This window comes from Glossina fuscipes, unplaced genomic scaffold (genome assembly GCF_014805625.2).
Source record: "Glossina fuscipes isolate IAEA_lab_2018 unplaced genomic scaffold, Yale_Gfus_2 238, whole genome shotgun sequence".
Taxonomy (NCBI): Eukaryota; Metazoa; Arthropoda; class Insecta; order Diptera; family Glossinidae; genus Glossina; species Glossina fuscipes.
Window position 1 is genome coordinate 1,328,276 of NW_023998581.1, and position 6,999 is coordinate 1,335,274.

The 6,999-nt window shown below is 35.9% G+C and overlaps 1 pseudogene; it reads right to left on the reverse strand.

Moving 5' to 3' along the window:
- Positions 1-4,302: 4,302 nt before the first annotated feature.
- On the reverse strand, positions 4,303-6,696 carry LOC119642643 (annotated as a pseudogene).
- Positions 6,697-6,999: the final 303 nt, after the last annotated feature.

Sequence of the window (6,999 nt, forward strand, 5' to 3'; positions counted from 1 at the left end):
GATGACTGTCACCTCGTAAAAGCCGACTTTCATGCAGAGAGAGCTCGTATTGATGGGACAATTTTGTCCATCAAATACATTCCCAATGAAGCAATTCGGGCAATTCGCAACCACATCCTTCAATAGCTAAACGAGGAATTTAAAGAGATCGTGCGCGTTAAATCCAATCGCCTTTTCTATAAATTAATCCCACATTTCAATTCAAACCCTTTTCGGTATCTTCTTTTAATTCCTGCGACATTAAAATACTTTATAGACTCATGAGTGGTCACACTTATCTTCTATTACCATAGCGTTCCTTTTCGTTTTCAGCCAAACGAACACTGTTAACACACTGTTTAACTTTCAAGAACTCAACAAGCACAATTACACACACACAACAATTACACTTAACATGTTGGCTCCAGTTATTACGGTCGCTCTTTTTTTTGTTACGTTTCATACATAATTGTGACCAAAAAATACGACAGTTTATTGTTTGGACATATAAGCCACAAATCTATTGGCTTAGTCCATCTCCATTCAACATACAAAAAAAAAAAAAAAAAATTGTATTCATGAAATATAAAACCAAACTTTCTTGTAAATAACATAAGTTATGCAAAAAAAAAAAAAAATCTGCTTGTGTATTTTTCAATTAATGTGCATAAAAATGTGCATTTTATGATATGCATATGGTTGGGGCTCTCTGTCGCAGACTTAGTCTAGTAGGTGGTAGCGCTGGACTATAGATTCAGCTTCACATAACCGGCAATGAACCCATGCTACAATGTGGTAGACTTCTGGAACGATGTTGACTTACATAACCTCTAATTAACCCCTAACTGGTTTGAGACGCCCCACTGTCCTCGTGAAGATAAACCTTCCTAACGTTGCAAATCGTAGAGAAGCCATCCAGCCGCTGTATTTTGAGGCTATTGAATACTTCATTTATCATATCCTGAACCACTTGTGGTACAAGGGTGTATTAAGTTCGTGCCGATGAATACTCTACCTGGGATAGTCAGGCGAAATAAAAATTAACTCCAGCTATGTACATAAAAAATATACGTTTCTTGCTTTTCTAGTTTCCTGTAACAATAAATTCATAAATATTGTTATGTTATGCATCAATATAAGATAATGGACTTGCTTTGAGGATTAGGGATTGCTTCGGATAAGATTCTTGATAGGATGTTTGCAGAGAATTGTGGAATTAATATAACTACACAATATTATTATCTTGAAAAATAATAGCACTTTAATGTTTGTGTAAGTATCGAAGTTTGCAATTGAGCCGAGTTCTTCATCTTCGAGGGTTGCTATTTTCTTTCATAGAGACTCTTGAAATTTGTTTATGTAATTGCTAATATTTGGGTAGCCTTAAAATCATTAATAATTGTTGAATTATTTATCTTATCGGCTATGTTGTGCTCGTTCGTATATAAATTGTCGAATGCATATTTCAGATTTTGTTATCACTATCCCACAGACTCGGCTATAAACTTGAACCGTAACATGTTGATAAGATTGCGTTTGCGTCTACCGTATGGATTAAGATTATTTCTTTTTTCTTTTACTAAAGCAAAGTTTTACATATCGCATCCAGTAGAGGTCTATTTTCGGTTGCACTAGTAATGCTTATACGTTTTGAAGAAGTTGGTTGTTTCCGTATTACATACACGAAGCGAAGAATTTTGTTGCAATGTTCGATTGTATTCAGTTATCAGTTTTTTTTTTTTGTTAAGTCTTGTACTTCTAGCTTTCGCATCTTCCCGAGTCCAAAAATTCTCATATTATATCGTCATGAATAATTTTTTATTTATTGTATAAAAATGGCTCTGGGATGGAGGGTATTTGGTGTGTCAAACAATAGCTAATAATTCCTTTTCAACTGGGCTATAGTTAGTTTCAGTGTATGGTTTGCTTAATACACTGGACGATTATTTCGTTAAAGCGCAGCACGTTATTAAATTAAAAGGTTACTTATAGTTGGGATGATTTGTCAGGGTCCTTTTTAGGGATATCGAAAGATTTTTGATTTTTTTTTTTCTGTTTTAAATATTTCGTGAATGGTTTTGCTAAATGGGAATAATCTTTAGTTAATTTTCAATAATATCCTGCTAACCCGAGAAATTCTTTATTTGCATCGAACCTATGAATCGGAGTGTTAATTAAAATGAAAGATATAAATAGAACGGAAACATTTCAGAAAATTAAAAAAACGTCTGCAACCTAAAAGGAGAAAATAAGCGAAAATAAATAATGTTAAAATCAAGCAAAACTAAATTCCTTAATTCACTTCGTGACAGTCAACTCTAATCGTGTGGCCACTTACCAAATGATAATAATACGTTGGGAGAACCTATATTTTGATTTTTGCAAGAATCGACATTTCCTCTTTTTCTCATTTTGCACACTTTGAAGAAATTATTTAAACTTTTAGAAGGATGTAAAGCGAAACTTAATAAAACTTGCACATCCACGGCGTCCCAGTTTTATTTTTTCACAGTAGCTAAGAAAACTTTCGCCTTATCACTTTCATTTATGACACTGTATGTAGAAATTTTGTCTTTTCAAATATTAATTAATTTACATAAACACATGCTTTGTTTATAATGTTTTGTCAAAAAATTCTCGAAAAGTTCTATTTTAACTATATTTTGACTTAAATCCCTCCGAGACTTCGTTTACGAGAATTCTGTTAATGGCTGACAGAGCTCTGTAAATGTTCTTTGGTTTGGATCTTTGCTAATTATATTTAAATATAACTTCACACCCTTAACTCTTATTGCTGTGAAAATCGGTCTTCCTCTTGCTGGTCATATATTTTACAGGTCACCATCTTCTATATATCATGAGAGGTCATCATCGGCTATATATCAAAGAGAGGTATAGCGAATTCAAAAGAAAACATATGAAATTGTTTACAAATCAAAGAGAGGTATAGTGAAATATTGTCATCTTCCTAATTTCATCGATATTGGAGATGGGATAAGTGTCGTCAAGCGTCATTTCGTTTAAACAATCAATTACAAGTCTCCACTTTTTCTTTCAACTTGCGTTCTATTCTTTCGAGACAAACCAGACAGAAGCGGGCACTCCGTTATTGAGCACTTCTTTTACCTTTTATTGATCTTCCCCTTTATGAATGTGCGGATGCCGGTCTGATTTAGTAAAGATAGGAACATCATCCTTCGTTCTTATCTTATGTGGTGCGGAAAACCGTGGTATTGATATTGATATGTTCAATTGTAATAATGAAAAATTATAGAAAGACTATTCTCCCTTGCACATTGGGTTGGCAAGAAACAAGAAAAACTTCATTCGTTTTCTTTTAATTGTATAGTGGGCTATTATTTTAAAAAGTCTTTTGATGAATACCCGTATTAAGCGAAGGTGGATGGGGTATTTAACGTACTTTGTTTAAAAAGTGCGTTCTTCGCTATAACTTTTTCTTATTCGTGCAGCTTAGGTTTTAATTATTTTTTTTCGTAAAAATAAACTTATTTTAGCCAAAGTTTGCAAATTTTTTTAATTTTACACCTTCACCAGCTCCTAATGCACTCAACATATCTGTATGTAAAAGCCGAGTTTATAATCTAAATATATGAGGCATATTTCTTATGGGCTTCGTACATTTAAACTCAACATTTAAAAAAAATAATAATAAAACCAACTCTTTGAATTATTCTCAATTCTAAACAAATACAGAGTAACTTTTTATACGCTTACTCTCAGATGCGACTGTATATATACTTAATAGGGTCTGAAGCTTCCTTTTGGGTATTACATACATTATGAAAATTCGTACCGCTTAAATTTGACAAAACATTTAAATCCCTTACGGATGCACTATTGACATTGTTAGTATTTGCTGTGGGCAAAATTGTGGGCAAATACGAAAAGGAATTTGAAGATTTCGGTAATAAACGTCTCAATTTTAACCGATGACTGCTCGACTCTGGTGTTTCACGTTTTACATGCTGATAACGGCTGCTGTGCTCGAGGTCTGCTTGTTTGGACTGACGGCATCATCTCCATTATCGCCTTCTCCTCCGCCACCGTTAAAGGAATTGTGATGGTGTCTTTGGGTGGAAGTTGATGGCATACTTAAATCGTATGGTGTATCCGAATCGTTACAGGGTTCTTCATTAGAACTTTGATTGTCATCGTCTTGATATTGGGCCGCTTCTTCAGCCACACTTATATCCGGTATGTTCTTAACCAATTCGCGTAAAAAATCGAATCGCTGCTCCGACATTATGCATTGTTTCATATGAGACGTTGATAAGGAAATACACATCCGAGATCCCTAAAATTTTAAGAGTTATAGGGGCTGTAGTGATGTCCTTTTTCGAATTCGCAAAATTTCGAACCTAGGTACACATATGTCGAGTCAATACAAAATACTAACGCATCCATATCAAGAGCTTTTAACATGTAGCAGATATCAATACTTTTACAGCCTTCAGTGGGCTCTTCGTCCTGAGCTGGTGAAACATAACGCCGAACAACTCGCACAGTTGAAGGGTTAATGCCGTAAATATGAACAGACGAAGGAGGCTTTTGTGGAGCTTTACGGTACGTGCGCTCTATAATTAAAGATTTCCTTTACATTACGGACATATGTCTATTAATTAGCTTTATAATTATCGTTACCTTCGGCTCGTTCGCTTTTTGGTCCCTCTCCAGCCGCGTTATATGCCATCACTTTGACAAAATAATAGGTATCAGGTTGTAAACCTACAATTAAACCCCAATTACGTGTAGTCCGTGATAAGTAATACACCGCATCTTCTTCTTCCTGCGTAGTTTTCCAATATTTTATCTAGATGATATTTGTATCATTAATTCAATTTATAATTCTGGGTATAAATATTACTTACGCGATGACCTATAAGTTTTCCTCTTATATTTTCGCGTGTTAACTCGATCGGCTCCCAAGTAACATTGAAAGCGGTCGAGTTGAAAGCGTGAGGTTTCGGTTTTTGAGGAGCTACTAGAGGCATGTTTTCCGCTGAGTATATAACTTCTACTTCACTTTCTGGTCCTTTGCCCACGTTGTTTAAAGCTTGAACTTTAACCTCGTATTCAGTGTAGTAATTATTAAGCGGTATGTTTGCCATTCCTATATTGTCTTGACGCTTAATAATTTCTGAACCCCATTCTAATTTGCCTTTCAGACGCCAAAACACTTTGTAGTATATTCCATGACTGTGCTGTTCTTGAGGTAGTAAAGGATCCCAGGTAATGGTCAGATCGCCAATCTTACCGCCCCCTCCACCCACATTTTTAGGAGCAATGTAGGGCCTGCCATTAAGAAATTGGTAAAGCAATGGTTTACTCTTGATAATAAATCCTACCTGTCTTCGTGTGTGCTTTAAATAGGAGATGGGGTAAAAGGCATGCCTGTACCCAATTCCTTAACTGCGGCAACACTAAATTCATAGGATGACCACGGAGTTAAATTTGAAATTTTGGCTTGCTGTCTACTTGTGTAACGATCAATTTCATGTGCTTGCACATGTGTTGATATATTTACCCATGTACGATTCCAATTAGTGCGGCCTAATATATTATAATAACGTATAGGCCGTCCGTTATCCGCACCATCCATTCCATTCTATAAGGGCTTTCGTTTTTCCAATATCTAATACTTGGACACCACCTGGGGCCCCAGGAGCACCTTCTACTACAACATTTGTTTTAGCTGAGATTTCGTTAACGGAAGATTTGACCACGCACTCGTAATCCCCGCCATCTAGTATAGTTACATTGTGTACAGTTAAACGATTATAATCGATGATCTTAAATATAAAACGCGTTTAGTGATTGTGTGTAACGTATATCTATGGGAATGAGTGTTCACCTACAATTTTCCCTAAACCGTCCTGGTTGTTTTGCAAAATCTCACCGTCATGTTTCCATACATACGCAACTTCTAAAAGTTCAAAAGAAATTGAGTACACACGTCGCGGCTGCATTCACCTTTACTATTAAAAAGGAATTTGTAATAATGACCATCGGCACATATTCCTAAAAATTGTTTTAAAACTAACTATGAGAATACTTTGCAATTAAATCAAAGTTTACATACCAATTACTGAATTCGGGTCAGATCCGAAAGCACAAATACAGGCTGGGCTTGATTTGTAGATAAGCTGCCACGGTGATATCGGCACCGGTGCTACTGCGGTGATGCCTACCATATCTCAATATTCTTATCTTAAATGCCCGATGGATAAAATACCGCTACAGCAGACACGTTTAGCGTACATCAGCATAGCTACCACCTCTCTAGTAGGCAGATGTCCATACCCACCTTGCTTTAGGGAAAACAAGAGCTTTTATTTTTCATTTTCAAAAGTGTAGGGTGCAAACACGGATATGGCAAATGTACAAAGAAGCGTTCTTGATATATGGTACGCCTAACGGACAGCCGCTACGTACCATAAAATTCATAGGATGACCACGGAGTTAAATTTGATAATAAATTTGTACTATATCCCTGAAGAGACGATTATGAGAGATTGCCAACAAAAAATAATCCGAAGTCACGTTTAAGTTAGTCAATGTCAGTATTAGTCAAAAGGCTGACATATGCTGTGTTCGTGTATTTCTGTTTAACATTTCTTTTGGTCAGAATGAACAATGCATGTAAAAATTATACAGTCTTCGATATTGACATAATGTATCTGGCTTCTCGGTCGTGAAACATCTATCTGAAACAATACTTCGAGTCAAAGTGGAAGAGGAACTTTCCTCTACTTTTATTGAGTTGCTCGCCAGTCGATATGCTATCATGGTTGCTATTTCCGATGGTATCAGACGTTTTGTTATTTTTTCCGACAGCAGGTCAGCTCTACTTCTAATAAATAAAAGAGATGCAGAAAATCAATATGTGTTTGACATTCCCAAGACGTTGCACGAATCTCAAGTGGATGACTGTCACCTCGTTTGGGTACCTGGTCACTGCGGCTTTTTTTTAAATGTAAAAGCCGACTTTCATGCAGGGAG